Genomic DNA, 16,105 nt, shown 5'->3' with positions numbered 1-16,105 from the left:
AGGATTGAATTAATAATAGCAACTACAGAACTTTCTGATCAATTCCACAGGTGGAAAAGGGGACTGCAGAGAGGGTTCCCTGGGTCTGGGCTAGGGGACTACAATACCTTGAAGCCATTAGCCAGGATAAGAAGTACTAGAGGAATCATTAGAATAAAGATTATGGGTTTCATTTTGAACAGGTTGAATCCAAGTGGAGATGCTCCTTAGCAGTTGAATGGATGAGTCTGAAGCTCAAAAGAGCAGTCTGGACTAGAGACAGTTCGGAAGCCTGTAGTCTATAGGTAGAAGTGGATATCCCGAAGTAAAATGGGACATTCCCCGGGAGAGTGTATATTATAAGAAGAGATTCCGTGTCTGAGTCCTGAGGAATACCAACTGCTAAGGGATAGGGAGCAAAAGAATTTCTCAAAAGGATGACTGGAAAGGAAGTGGCAAAGTTAGAAAGACAATCCTTACTAAAGTAAGGACAGGACATTTCAAGAAAGGGGACAAAAGACATAAAATGCCACCTTCTAAAAAGATGAGGACAGGAAAGAATCCAGAGGAAGTCATTATTGACCACATGTGGAACCGTTGCCGTGGTGGGGGCAGAAGCCAGATTGCAGTGGATTGAAGCATGAATTCATATTTATGAATATGAATTCATATTTATGATAACATTAGGATAAGTTTCATTCTAGAAAGTTTAGCCAGGAAAAAGATTTACCTTTAGTTTCATCAGTACTTCTTGTTAGTTTCAGCTAAAAAGCATCATTTAAATAGCTTACTGATAAAATATAAAGACCACACGCACGTGCTCACACATGCACGCGCACACACACACACACACACACACACACACTTCTCCTGTGTAAAAATAAAAGCATTCCCCTTAATGGTGTATCTACAGTCTTTCTTACATCTTTTTTTTTAATTTAATTTTTAAGTAATCTCTATACTTAACATGGGGCTCGAACTTACAACCCTGAGACCAAGAGTCATACACTCTACCGACTGAGCCAGCCAGGTGTCTCCTTCCCTATATCTTTATAAACAGGTATCATAAACTAGCATTTATTTTGTATTCATAGTGGTGTCCTACAATAAAGGAATACAAAATAAGACAGATACAGAAGCTAATAAATGTCTAACTCATCTCTGAAAGGTTTTTTTAACTAAGCAGTTATTATTTAGCTTTGATGAGTAGTGCAGACTCAGTCTGATTCTTTTTTTCTTGTATCCCTTTGAAGCTGGCAAGAAGTCATTTTTTGAGAAGACTCCATTGATAAGATCATTTAAATGCCCTTGTTCAATATTCTTTGCTTAAAATCACGATATTTTCACCAGCTCTGTAAATAGTAAACAAGCCACCAGATCTAATGAAAAACAAGAGGTGGAATTGTACATTTAGAGAATTTCTAAAAAAATATCTGGTCAGATAATTCAGACAAAAGCAAGCATATTTAACGTCCTTTTCCTGCTAAATAACCAGGATTCAACGCAGTGTTCCAGTTAACCTACCACCAGCCTTCACTACAATTTTGTTTGGACCGTTCCCAGTGACAACTCTCTAGCATGGTTTGGTGCTTTGGTAACTATATTAAATGTAAGTGCAAACTGTGAAAAATAACAAGAACCCTTATATAAATTCAAGATTTTAATACTGTCTTTTGGGGATGGGATGTGTAATCATATTTGAAAGGATGACTAACATCCACTCGAATATGGACAAGACTTTAAATAAACCAAAACTATGATTTGTAACCAATAAACCTCATGGGTATGGCTGATTTTTACTCCTTAGTAACTTCTTTTTACAGGTGAAAAGGTTTACATCAGATTTCCTCTCATTATAACCTCTCAAATGTTGTCTGGACCAGCAACCCACTCTCTTTAAACAAATACCAGCCAACCAGGAAACCATGAGGTTTTATTGTGCTATAAAATAGACCAGACATTTCCAAGCCTTCATAGGAATGAACCTGACTAAATCATTACTAAAAATAGTTTCAAAATAAACTGTAGGCTCCAAGTTTCTCTAACAATCAAAATTCCTTCGTCCTTCATCAACTTCGTTCTCTAGCTCTTTACTCTTCCAGGGCTACATTGCAAGCAATCACTCTGGCCACGTATTCATAAGAACTAAGGGGTGGTGGAGGCAGACAAATTTTCCCTTCTTCCCTTCTAGGTTCTTTGGCTGCCCAAGAATTAAATTGATGTAAAATGGATTAACAGGAGAAAAACAAAATTTATGCATACAAGAGCCCCATAAAAATACGGCAGCCAGGTAACTGAAGTTTATCTAAGATCCTAAACTAAGGAAAGCCAAAATGGGAAGGCAGGTCCCAGGCGGGCAGAGGAGGTGTTTAGAAAACAAAGATGGCCCTGTTATGCAGATAAATTTATTAGGTAAAAAGGTATCCTACCAATAGCTCTCTTCCTGGTCCAGGCTCCTTTTCCATTGCAAATTTAGGCAATTGAGGGGAAAGCAAAGAGTTTTTCCTGAATCTGCTGGGTTTTGATTGCCTTTAGCTCAAAATAATCCTTATGCCATGGGGCGCATGGGTGGCTCAGTCCTTAAGCGTGGGCCTTTGGCCCAGGTCATGATCTTGGCGTCCTGGGATCCATTGTCTCCGGAGTCGGGGCTCCCTGCTCAGTGGGGAGTCTGCTTCTCCCTCTCCAGCTCCACCTGTTTGTGTTCCCTCTCTTGCTGTCTCTCTCTGTCAAATAAATAAATAAAATCTTAAAAAGATAATAATAATCCTTATGCCAAAGAGACATATTTGGGGATGGCAAAATCTACTCCCCTTTAGGATTCACTTCTATGCAACCACTGGGGTATAATAATGGAGAACAATGTTAGTGTCATTTCCTGAATACATTTACATTTGTCAAAATTCTGTTTCTAGTTTTTCTGTACACTACCAGACCCTAAATCATGAGCTACTTCCTAGTATATCATGAGCATAGAGAGAGTAAGTTTGCAAAGAACTAAACCAGATCTTCAGCTCAAAAAAGTAGATCACCTTTGACCCCATTCAGCAAATACTTACTCATTTAAACCTGATTCTAGTTACCCTCAAGGATACATGTTGTGTGTGTGTGTGTGTGTGTGTGTGTGTGTGTGTGTGTGTTGCATACGTGTATGTGTTTGGGATGGGATCAGTTGTCAGCAGCCAGCAGGAACAAGACATATACAAATAACCGTGATGCAAAATGGAATACACTAAGAGATAGCCAGATTGTAATGCGGCTCACGAAAGATGCCATGAAATCGTGGGATTTAAAGTTCACCTTAAAGGATGGATAGAATTAGAGATGAGAGAGGAACGCATTGCAAGGAAGATAACAGAACATAAAATGAAGAAAGTTTTCATGGAGCCACTATTTTATCAGGATATAAAGTTGAAGAATGATAAACATGTTTAAATTATTAAGCACCTAACTAATCGAATTGAAATAAAATAAGTTAAAAAAATAAATTATGAAGCATCCTCTAATCCTCTATGTTTACTCCTCACAGCAATCTGAAGGTAGTAATAATATTCATTTTACATTTAGGTAAATTGAGGCACAGAGAGGTGAAGTATTTCGGCAAAGATTACACATCTAGTAATTGGTAGAGCAAGGATTCAAATCCAGGCAGTGTGACTCCAAACATCTATGTGTTTTCCATTGTGTCCGTAATGATTAAATTGGTACATAAAAATCTTCTAAATAATTTCACCCAGATGGTAAAAATGCAGATTTTGCTGGATCTCAACAATTCTGGTTTTTATATATTAACCCAAGATGGGACTGAGGAATCTGCATTTCTACCAAACACCTGGAGGAGGTTCAGAAACCACACTATCTTGAGGTAGACCAAGGCAGTACTGAGTGGACCTAGAACAGCCTTGAACATACTTAAAGATTAATGTACAGGACTGAACCTGAACCACCAAAAAAAAAAAAAATTCATTTGATGAAGCCTTAACTCCCAATGCAACTGTATTTGGAGATAGGGCCTTTAAAGAGGTAATTAAGGTTCGACAAGGTTGTAAGAGTAGGGCCCTGACCCATCATGACTAGTGCTCCTATTAGAAGAGGAAGAGACACCTGGGGTGTGCCTGTACAGAGAAAAGGCCAGGTGAGGACATGGGAAGAAGATGGCTATCTGCAACCCAAGGAGAGAGGCCTCAAGAGAAACCAACCCTGCCAGTAACTTGATCTTGGACTTCCAGTATCCCGAACTGTGAAAGTATATGGGTTTTTTGTTTGTTGGTTTGGTTTGGTTTTTTAAAGTAGGCCTCACGTTGGGCGTGGAGCCCAACACGGGACTTAAACTCACAACCCTGAGGTCAAGGCCTGAGCTGAGACCAAGAGTCAGATGCTTCACCAACTGAGCCACCCAGGTGCCCTGAAAATATAAGGTTCTGTTGTTTGAGCCACTCAGTCTGTAGCATTTTGTTACAGTAGCCCTAGTAGACTAGTACAATGAGCTGAACTAACTTCCTGTTTCTCTTAAGCTATGTAGCTTTGTCGTAGATCAGAAACAGTGCCAAAGAAGATCCTTCATTATCATCACTGTCTTTAAAGCTCACTCCTCTGTGGCATTTTATAATTTACAAAGCCTTTTCACATGCTCTGTTGCACTCAACTTTGCAACAAACTCTGAGGTCAGCAAGACTCGATAAGGCAATAGGACTTGCCTGGGGTTTCTTGTAAGTTGTAGGGCTGAGTTCAGGTCTTCCAAACCCAAAACTTAAGCTTGCTTTTGCTACACCACACACACACACACACACACACACACACACACACACACACCATGAAGTATGCTTATTATGTAAAAGGCCCATCGAGGTAAATACCTTTCTTTAGCTTTAGGAAGTTAATAGCTTTACCCTTGTTTTCTAGTTAAGTAAGATATGGTTTCAGGAATTCAAGAAATGTACCCAAATATTAATAGCAAAGATGAGCTCAAAATACTGTACAGATTCCTAATGTCTAGTTCTCTTCTCAAACAATTGACTAGGCAGTAACAAAATTCTCCCATTTATATGGACTAAGATTATGCCTATGGTTCTTTAGGGTGCACACTTCTGAGTGGTTTTTTAGTAATAGGAATGGGTTTGCTCGAGATGCCAAGTGATTAAGTTTACAGAATGCCAGACTGTACAATGGGCTACAGCTTAAGTAATAACAGAAACTGTAATGGGGGGGGGGTAGTAGCAGTTAAAGATAGAGGAAGTGATTCCTTTACTTTCATTTTCTCTCCCTTTGCTAGCACTTCCTTTTTTTCAGGTAGCAAAATAATAAAGAAATCATGACTTGGTATTTGCAGGCAACAATGTCAACACCATATGAGCAATTTCTAGACACCCAACAGGAAGGTAGATTCTAAGTCTGTTTTCTTCATACCCTACATTTTCCTATCAGTTAAGGTCTCATTTCCCCAGCAGCGTTGTGTTCGTTTGTGTCCTCTGAGCAGCAGACGCCAAGATGGAATCAGACACGTGAGGGATTTACTGGGGGAAATGCCTGTGAAGGATAAAGGAGAGAAAGTCAGAGAAGGCAGGGAGAGCCTTCAGAGGGTGATTCCAGTCTGACACCAGTGAAAGAGAGCAGGAAGGAAACAAGGTTAGGTAGAAACAGCTTTACATGACAGCACAGTTCTAAGTTTCAACCAGGCCAACAATGAGCCCTTGAGCCAAAGTCACCTGTTTAAGGAGTCCCTGTCTCCCAGAAATGGGCTTCCATTAGAAGCCCTGCTATGCCGTCATTGGCTCAGCAAAGCCCAGGGGAAGTGTTAGCTCAGTGCAAAAACAGGAGTGGATCTGGAGGGTAGGGTTAGGTCCAATGGTCACCTTTGCCCCCCACAACAGTCTGAGTGGCACATGTTTGTGGTTGCCACAGTCCACCCCATGCTATGGAGAAATCTGCTTCTCTATGCAGATTTAGAGAACAGATCCTCCATGATTCCTATGGGCCTTTCCTCCCAAGAGAAAACTTAGAAGAAGCAAGTTAGTGAGATAAATCAGAGCCCCCCTTGCTGCAGCTGGTCTTGGGGCTACAACTGGTACTCATCCACTCCTTCCTCTATTGTCCACTCTCAATTCCCATTACCCTTAGCTAGCACTTTGGCAAGCCAGGTAGCTTATCTCATGGTGTGAACCAAACTTTCATTTCTTTTTTTTTTTTTTTTAAGATTTTATTTAATCACTTATTTGAGAGAGAGAGAGAGCACGGGAAGGAGCAGAGGGAGGGGGACAAGCAGACTCCGCACTGAGCATGGAGCATGATGTGGGGCTGGATCCCAGGACCACGAGATCATCTGAGCTGAAACCAAGAGTCAGACGCTCAACTGACTGAGCCGCCCAGGCACCCCCAAACCTTCATTTCTGATGAGCCTCAGTTCTTGGCAATCACATCCTGTTCAAGTTGGTGTTGCTGTCCATATCCATCCACAGTTAGAGTAGATCGAGGGAGTCTAGGAGGCTTCTAAGTAGATCTCCTGAGTTCCAAACATATTCCTATCCCTGTTGTCTAGAAGCAGCACTATCCTCTCCTGATGATCAGAGTTGATTACCCCTGCCAAGATGGTGAGTCCTCTTTACCTGCTGGTCTCTGGACACAAGGAGTCCAAAGTGCCCGGCAGTATCCATGGCTTACAGTTCAGTGAGACATTTACTCTATCCTCTGACAAGAGCGCACTGCTTCTGGGGATAAGAATGGCCAGAATTGCAGGTACAGGAGGCACAAAATCTCCCAGTAAATTTTGGGAGTGATGGTAAGTGGGAACATTCTTGATTCTACCCCCTCAGTGTTCATTGTCTTCTTCCTACTGGGGACCATACAGGGGTCTCTGATTTTGCCCAGATCCCCATTTCATCTGCTGCAGTTGCAACAACGCTCCTCCCCCAGCTCATACCGATGGTTTCTGTGGGCAAGAAGGAGAGCGGTCTCATATGACCAGCGGGGAAGGAAGAAAACCTGAGGAAGGACGGCACTGCATCCTTTCAGAGTACTGATTCTGAGCTGGTGTTTCAGCTGGGCCGTTAGAAAGTTATTCCAGTATTCTGCTTCAAAATGATGCAGGATAGGATAGGATAGGATAGGATAGGATAGGATAGGATAGGATAGGATAGGATATATAATATGATAGTGCATTCCCATGGTCTTGAATCCAATCCTGCATCTCCTTCACAGCGAAGTGGATCACCTGTTCAGATGTTTTATTTATTTATTTTTAATTTTTAATTGTTTTTCAGATATTTTACTGTGTGGGATTCTATATGCACGGATCAGGCATTCTCCAAGCCTCTGGATTGTGGTGCCGGCTGAGTCACTGTAATTAGGAAAAACAAGACTGTACCCAGCATATGTAACTATGCCTGTGAGGACAAACCACTAGTTCTTGTAGTTGACTTTCTACCAATTAACCAGTTGGTCTCATCAAGAAATAATGCTATGGGTCTCTGTTGCTGACAGGCTTGGACATTCAGAAGCAGCAGAAGCTAGATCAGCGTTGATAATGGGATGTCCATACTCTTGGACTCATACATAGCCTGCCTCTGCCACCTTGGCAACTTTGTCCATGTGCCATCGTGGCTGTTCCAGGGTGGCCAATGACAAAGGCTGGCCTATGTCCACTGATCTAGTTCTTACCTTTACTTGGTTATTTACAGTACATCTTCGTGCTGGATGCTTTCTGTTGAGCTATAAGGTGTGAAGCACTCTTCATGTTCATATACTTGCCTCTATTGTCTTGTTTCCAATTTTCTAATTCTTTTCTTTCTGAGCCACTTCCCATATCTGTATATACTGGGCCACGTTTCATTCCACAAAACATAGATGACTAGGTGCACTGTTCACAGCTCCCCCCATTGGGAAGATTTTTCCCTCTCTATCTCCATGAAGGTGGCTATAATGCAGCCATGGCCTATTTTCAGCTTGTACCCACATATTGAACAGACCTATCCATAAATCAAGCTTGGGCTTTTCCTTCTCCTTCAATTGGTCTTACAGGAACCCCCAAAGGGTCACAAGAGCAAGCTGAGGCAGGGTGCGGCTGCTACGGGTATGAGCGACATGCAGGTCTGAGCTACCTGCTAGTGTAGTTTCCTGTGTCCTCTGCCCTGCTCGGGCTCAATCCCAGATGTATCATTTCCATATTACCATGGACTACTGTCTGGCCTGTCTGCCTTTATGATCTGACATATCTGCCAGAACCCAGCTCATAATGGGCAGCTCTGGACCCATGGTCACTTGGTGCCCCATGAAGCATTCTGCTTCACCTGGTCCCAACGACTCACCAAGAGCTATTTCTCAAAAGGCATATAATTCTATGCTACAAATAGCTTGTTCTTGCTCCAGAGTCCCAGAGGCCTGCATTATTATTTTCCCCAACAGGCTTGCCATAAACCCTGTATCTTTTCCCACCGCAGACACCTCCAACACCATAAGAACTGCTGGACTGTATAGCCCAAGCAGGGGGGCTACTTGCTTTGTGGCATGGACCTCCCCATTCAAAGACAGCAGCTTTCTGTGTTGCTCAGTATACAGACCATTTATAAATGTGGAGTGTGTTGCCTCTAAAACCCAAAGAGCCCTTCTCTGTAGCGGCAAATGCAAGATGCAACAATATTCTTTTACTTGAAGAAGATATCTTGTCATGCTTCTGACCACTGGACCCCTAAAAACTTCACTGAAGGGTCAGATCCCTAAATCTCCATAGGATTTATCTCCAACCCTAGGGAACGCTGTGTCTCACTGAGTCTTTCAGCATACTAGTCACTTCTTGTTCATCCTGAACTATCAGCATGATGCCATCAATGTAATGCATCAGTGGGCTGTCCTGTGGGATGTCCAGGCAGTCCAGATCTCTTCAGAGTACAGGAGAGTAAATGTAGCCCTGAGGCAAAAGCTTAAACAAATATTGTCTGTCCTACAGGAATGTAAACTCTTTCTGAATCTATCTTCTAATTGGAATAGAAAAGAATGTATTTTTTTAAAGATTTTATTTATTTATTTGATAGAGAGAGAGAGAAAGAGCAGCAGCAGAGGGAGAGGGATAAGGCTCCCCGCTGAGCAGGGAGCCTGATGTGGGGCTCAATCCCAGGACCCTGAGATCATGACCTGAGCCAAAGGCAGTCAACCAACTGAGCCCCCCAGGCACCCCGAAAAGAATGTATTTGCCATATAGATTGCACGTACCATGAGTCTGAAGCCTTATTACACAACGTCCAGCAAATCAGCTGCAATTAGGGCTACTAATTGCTTAACCCTGAACTTCTAAAAGGCAGACTGGGTAGGCAGCCTTATCTATTTTTGTATCTAGAGCAACTAGCACAGTACCTAGCACTTAACAGACATTCTATAAGTAATTTATAAACGAATTAATAAATTGGGAATCAAATTCAAGAACATAGCTACTCAGGCTGATTTAGATGAACTGACCCCTAACTCATGGGGTTGTCACGAGGACTAAATGAGCTCCCTACCAAGTGTTTACAACAGCGCCTGGCACCTAAAAAGCACTCCGTTTTTCTTATTGATTTTATTTTCCAGGTCATAGAAAACTATCAGATGATAGAGAGATGTGACATCAGGCTAACTCCTTGACCAGAGTTTTAAGTGAAATGTGAGTAAGGTGAGTTGCCCTTTAAAGTGAGAATGCCTGGAATATTTTTCCTGAGGGTGTGACGTTTCCAAGGAAAACTCAAAAGAAAATGATTGTAAAGCTGGAAAGAAATAATTACTTATAGAAATAGACATTTATCCTAATGGGAAGAAATGGTGGTTACTGTGTGCCAATTCATTACCAGTGTTGCTGTAATTTCATGAAATCTTGAAATTGGGATGCTTGACAAATGCTTCTCACTAATAATAAAGGGAAACATGATCTTGAAATAAAACAAATAAATGCATTTGTGCCTAGTAGCCACCTCACAAAAAAACCCACAAATTTTTCTGTTACCTAAACATCTGTTTCTATATATTAAAAATATATATATTCACATTTTTCTTTTCTCTGAAATAGGTTAGTGAAGGGGTGGCTGGCTGGCTCAGTCGGTAGACTTTGTGACCCTCGATCTGAGGTTGTGAGTTCAAGCCTATTTTTAAAAATTGTAAAAAATTAGTTAGCACAAGAGCCAGTACAGAAAAATGAAAAAGTAGTATCCCAGAACACACACACACACACACACACACACACACACACACACAGTCTTCCTTAGGACAAATATTGTTCTTGCATATTACTGTGATGGAAACAACTTAAAGCTATTACACTCCGGCATTAGTTTCATAGTCAAATTTTCAATGATCTTGATGATTCTCAGGGAACTGCCAAGTGTCATTACACTTTCCCAACAATTATCACAGTGAGAGCTGTCTCTAAGAAGGGCTCCACACTGGCTACTTTGTGTGTGTGTGTGTGTGTGTCTGTGTCTGTGTGTGTGTGTGTGTCTGTGTGTGTGTTTTAAGATTTTATTTATTTATTTGACAGAGAGACAGCCAGCGAGAGAGGGAACACAAGCAGGGAGAGTGGGAGAGGAAGAAGCAGACTCCCAGCGGAGGAGCCCGATGTGGGGCTCGATCCCAGGACCCTGGGATCACGCCCTGAGTCGAAGGCAGATGCTTAACAACTGAGCCACCCAGGCGCCCCCACACCAGCTACTTTGAAGAGAGCTAGGCAAAGGGTGTCAGGCAAAATCTAAACAGGGCTCCTTTCATCTACAAAGAGCTTGGCCACTAGGACAGGTGTCAGTGATCAATATGCCATCTCACAACTGGGCTCAGAAGACCTGGAAACTTAGGAAGTCGCTCTGTTCTACCAGTGACTCAGTGGCTTGTTAGTACTTTCGGCATCCAGATGGTTTGAGACAAAGGCTAGACCCGGGGTAACTCCCAAGTGTCACCAGAGAAGTCTCTTTTGCGGAGGGACTCTCGTCTACTGGGCTAGGGGCCAGGGCATGGGTTTCTTTCGCAACCTCCCAGCACTGCTGTGGCCCTTGTAAGTCGAGTCACCTGAGAGGCCAAGAGTTAAACTAGCTGTACAGTCTGAACTGTGGAGGTTGGAAGTAAATCCTAATGGACCAATAGCCTGGATCGGTTTCATGAATAAACAGAGGAGTTCAGGCGTGGGACCCTATAAAGTTAAGTCAATATTAGTTATAGAGGAAATCCTATTTGTTCTTCCTTCTGTTATAGTTGGATTTATAAAGAACTCAAGTAGAGCTTTTTGCTGTGTTATAATGCTAAAACACCATTAAACACACACGCGCGCACACACACACACACACCCTAACCAAGAATGTTTATAACCAGATAGGTCATCAATGTTGTCTTTACTATTGGATACGTGAGAATTAGAAGTATTTTGCCAATATTCTTCAGGTATAAAACTTTAAATGTCCCTATTTATGAAATGGGAAATACTCATCTAGGTTCTGATGCCATGTACTAACCTTATCATAATTATTAAGATAAAGATAAGTAAGTGATTGCTATTAAAACCCTTTAGTTCTGCTTATTTGGCACAAATTGCTCCCGGTTACTACTAAAAATTATATGTAACAAGGTCTGAGTAATCCAGCACTGAAACTTCTAGCGTACTAGGACAAGGATTTCTAACCCCTTTGAAGTTGTGACAACCTATCTTATTTGTGAGATTTCACAACTATCCTGCCTATTACTGTTCATCACACCCTCAAGAAAAAATTATTAATCTATTATACGGAATTTTTTTTAAAAAACCACTTAGATGAATTTAAATTTATCTTACTTTGTTTCAGGGTTTTATTTTGTCGTCGATTTCTTATATATAAATTCCTCTCCTCTGAAGCCTGAGCATCCCTTAAACTCGGGCTAGAATTAACCTCTCCTCTTGCTGGATTCTTTTAGCTCTTTGTATAGATGCACATTACAGTATTTGAACATTGTATTTTTGTTGGTTAATTTTAAATCTGTCTTCCTGGCTTAAATGCAAAGACCATGTCAGATTCATCTTTTTTTCCCCAGAATTTCTTTCTTTTTTTTTTAAGATTTTATTTATTTATTTGAGATAGAGAGAGAGTGAGAGCGAGAGAGAGCACGAGCCTGGAAACAGAGGAATAGGGAGAAGCAGGCTCCCCATTGAGCAGGGAGCCTGATGCGGGGCTCGATCCCAGGGTCCTGGGATCATGACCTGAGCCAAAGGCAGATGCTTAACCAACTGAGCCACTCAGGTACCCCATTTTTCAGAATTTCTAGCACAGTTTTTAATACAGAGGAAAATTCAATAAATTAGTTGAATGAATGAATTAATGAATGAACAGTGGCCTTGAGGCAGAAAAATACCCAGCATGTCAAAAATACAAAACAGAGAATCATTCTTTTAGTAGTTTAAACATGGACCCATGTAAAATCCTCTGTTCTAGAACTCAAATCCAGTTAAGAGAATGGACATGAAATGCTTTATAAACTGTGAAATCCTACATGAATATGAGCAAATATCCCGGTTACTTATTATTCAGCAACCCTCGGGGAATAGTTTTTGAATTTGTGAATCAACAGTCTGTGAAAACAGGAATGAAGCTGGCTTGTTGGAATAGGAGGACCATGAAGGGGTAAACGAAGCATGTTGACAAGAAGTTGTCCCCTAATACAGTGGGAGTCCAGTTTTGGAAAACGGGGTCTTGCTGAAGTCTTCCTCGATTATTCATTTCTGTGTCTTGGTTTATAAAAGAACATTTCTTTAGATGTTTAGGACTTGGATAATTCCACACAGCATTCCCAGAAATAGGTGTTACCAGGTACAAAATATACAGGCCTGATTGGTCAAGGAAACGTGTTACATTTGGATGACTCTGTTGAGATGCTAAAATAACTGGAGCATTTTGAAGTGACCATTGGTAGTAAGCTTCAGTGGTTTGGGAAGAAGCAATAAAAATATCAAGGCAATTTGACAAGCTACTATGGTTCAAATAGATGTTAGTGGTAGCCAAAGTTCACAATTGTGTCAATGAAGCTGGATTCCATTAAGTCAATCAGTAACCAGGGAAATAGTTAATTGAGATATGATCACAAACCAGAAAAACAGGATAAATTAAAGGAGTAAGTGGAATAATCACATTTCTCGATAGTCACATGCTATCAGACAGCAGAATCTGATGTCTAGAAGATAAAGCAGGCAGGTTTTAAAAATGGAAAAGGAGGCCATGGGGCCAGGGCGTAATTCCATAAAAGCAGTCAAATGAGAATCTTTCTGAAAAGTAGATGATGTCCTCACAGAAGGGAATTGCCTAAAAACATCTAGAACATAGTTCCTATGCTACAAGAATAATCTTCCCAAGGCCACACAGGTAAGTTGTAAAGTGGGTCTTCAAAAACCAGGTTGAATGACACCAAAGCCCTTGTCTACTTTCTGCTGGACAGGGATAACCAAGCTAGTTGTCAAGCTGCTACTCTGTTGTTCCTCACCACCTTTTCTTTTCTTTTTTTTTTTTAAAGATTTTATTTATTTATTTATTTATTTATTTATTTGACAGAGAGATAGCCAGCGAGAGAGGGAACACAGCAGGTGAGTGGGAGAGGAAGAAGCAGGCTCCTGGTGGAGGAGCCTGATGTGGGACTCGATCCTGGAACTCCGGGATCACGCCCCGAGCCGAAGGCAGACGCTTCACGACTGCGCCACCCAGGCGCCCCCCTCACCACCTTTTCTGAGTCCAGTTTCAGAAAAGTCATGATGAGCAGCACTGTTAAGCAGGAAGTTTTCAGCTTGTCCACTTCACCTGCTAAGACATTATATTGAAAAAAAAAAAAAAAAGCCAGGAATTAAAGAGCTTGAGAACGAGCTCATAGGAAGTTCTGAAGCTGCTAATATGTTTCTGAGTTAACTAATCCTAGTGCGTATTAAATTCTTACTTCTGTATTTTCCGGGGGTGAGAGAAAAACACTTATTTATTCATTCTTCTGTTTAATGAGCAATTATTGAGTGCTTACTGTGTGTCGAGCACTGGAGATCCAGAGGCTAATAGAAAAAGGTTTCTGCTGTTAGGAAGTGCATAGGTGAGGAAAGGGGTGGTAGAAACAGACAAGTGAATGATTACAGTGCAATGTGCACTGATATTAAGAACTAAATAGGTAATAAAAAGTAATAAATATAGGGACAGTACCTTGGGGGGAAGTACCTCTTACCAATTCCTGATGTGTCCTTCCTGGTGGAGGGAACTCCCCTAGTATCATACCCCAAAACTTCCTCCACCCCTCAACTCTTTTCTCTCAGGAGAGGAGAATTTACTATATCTGATTGATGAGTATGAAAAAAAGTGCGCATGCCTAGGCCAGCCCTGTTTATTCTCTTTCTCACTCTTTCTCTCTCTTTCTCTTTCTCTCCTTGCAGGCAGCCTGACTGCGAAGAAGCCTGCTCTTCCATGTCCCACGTTTTCCAGAGACGGGCCCCATGCGAGGAAGGCTGCAGAAGTCCCGCACTATCTGTGACTAAGGTTCATTCTTAGAAATCCTTCTTGTTCACTGGTACAAATCACATTCTCCAACATTAGTGTCATCCAAAATAAATGTCATACTTCCAGAGGCAATATAGCATAGTGGCTAGGTGCATAGATGCTGGAGCCAAACTTGTATAACACCCCAGATTTGCCATTCAATATAACCCTGTGGCTTTGGGCAAGTCACTCAACTTCCCTGTGCCTCGGTTTCTCCATCTACAAGATGGGACTAAGGGTCTCTACTCATACAGCTGTCATGAAGATTTAGGTCGTACATCTGAAGCACCTGGAATAGTGCCTATTACAAAATAAGTGCTCTAGAAATTTGAGCTGTCATTACTACTACCATTATTATTTTTGACTCCATCTGTCTTCATCTTTTTTTCTCAATTTGTTGAAAACTTGGGCAGGAAGGAGAAGTGCTATATTGGGATTCTCCAATTCACTTCTAACAGTTATGAAAGTTCTTGGAGTCATTTTCCTTTTGTTCATAGTTTTTTGTGTCCTTACTGGATGAAACCTGGAAGACTCTATCAGTGAATTCCAAATGCCAGGCCAAGCATCTCAGACGTTAGCCCAAGTTGGTATTGAGGCTGACATAGCTAATTAGTTGGGTCAGATTTTTCAGTCCCTGCTTTCTGATTTTCCTTTTAAGTATAGTCTCCCTTTTCAACCAGATTGACTCATTGGATTAAGGAAGGCAGGCAGTTCCTTACCTGATTCTCCAGGCTTACACCCGTGTCCCACAGGTTTCCTGCACATTCTGGGGAATCCCTCCTTGCTCTGGCCTCTGCATGTTCTACCCTGGTTTTTCCAAAGCCCTCCTAGGAAATGAATGCTCTTTTCTACCTAGTCACAAGGATTCTTTCCTGGGATTCAGACCTTTTCTAAGGAGTTGAATGGGGGAAATGGACAGATAGGCAAAAATAATTGGAATACTACGTGTTACGAACAGTTATAGAGCTATCTAAACAGGAGTGTACCAGTCAGCACAGGAAACAGATGGCATACTTAAAAGGAGTGATTAAAGAAAGTTTAGGGGCTTCTGGGTAGCGCAGTCATTAAGCGTCTGCCTTCAGCTCAGGGCGTGATCCCGGCGTTCCGGGATCGAGTCCCACATCGGGCTCCTCCGCCAGGAGACTGCTTCTTCCTCTCCCACTCCCCCTGCTGTGTTCCCTCTCTCGCTGGCTGTCTCTCTGTCACATAAATAAATAAAATCTTTAAAAAAAATAAAGAAAGTTTACTAAGGGATTTATTTACAAAGGTAGAGGCAGAGTTAAGGATAATTAAGCGTCAACACTGAGAAACTGTCCCCACCCCTAGACCTGAAGAGGCTGAGGAAAGGAGCTACCACCAAAACCCAGCCCAGGAAGAAGGGAGTTAGGGAAATATTACTGTAATCTCACTATCTTCTGTGCCCTCTGAACTTCTTCCAGTGACTCCGGTCATTCAAATCCACCAAAAAGTCAGAAGGCAAGAAAATCGGGTTAATGTTGTCCAAAGAGGTGAGCCTCCAATGGCACAGGGCAGGTGGAGAATGACGGACAGGGAATCTACAGGGGCAAACAAAGAATATAGCCTAGCACGTAGAGGTATTAATATTTCCGGAGAACTTCAAAGATGACCTTTTAAAGGAGGTCATATTTGAGCTA

The 16,105-nt window shown here is 41.7% G+C and overlaps 1 long non-coding RNA gene across 1 annotated transcript in view; it reads right to left on the bottom strand.

Moving 5' to 3' along the window:
• Positions 1-1,898: 1,898 nt before the first annotated feature.
• Positions 1,899-16,105, bottom strand: part of LOC103682374 — a 105,187-nt gene continuing 90,980 nt past the window's right edge. Inside the window, exon 4 of the long non-coding RNA XR_005837061.1 lies at positions 1,899-2,702. This is a non-coding gene — a long non-coding RNA (uncharacterized LOC103682374). The remainder of the gene's footprint in view (positions 2,703-16,105) is intronic.

This window comes from Ursus maritimus, unplaced genomic scaffold (genome assembly GCF_017311325.1).
Source record: "Ursus maritimus isolate PB19 unplaced genomic scaffold, ASM1731132v1 scaffold_23, whole genome shotgun sequence".
NCBI lineage: Eukaryota > Metazoa > Chordata > Mammalia > Carnivora > Ursidae > Ursus > Ursus maritimus.
The sequence above is the reverse complement of the archived record's forward strand: the minus strand, read 5'-3'. Positions and strand labels throughout refer to the sequence as shown.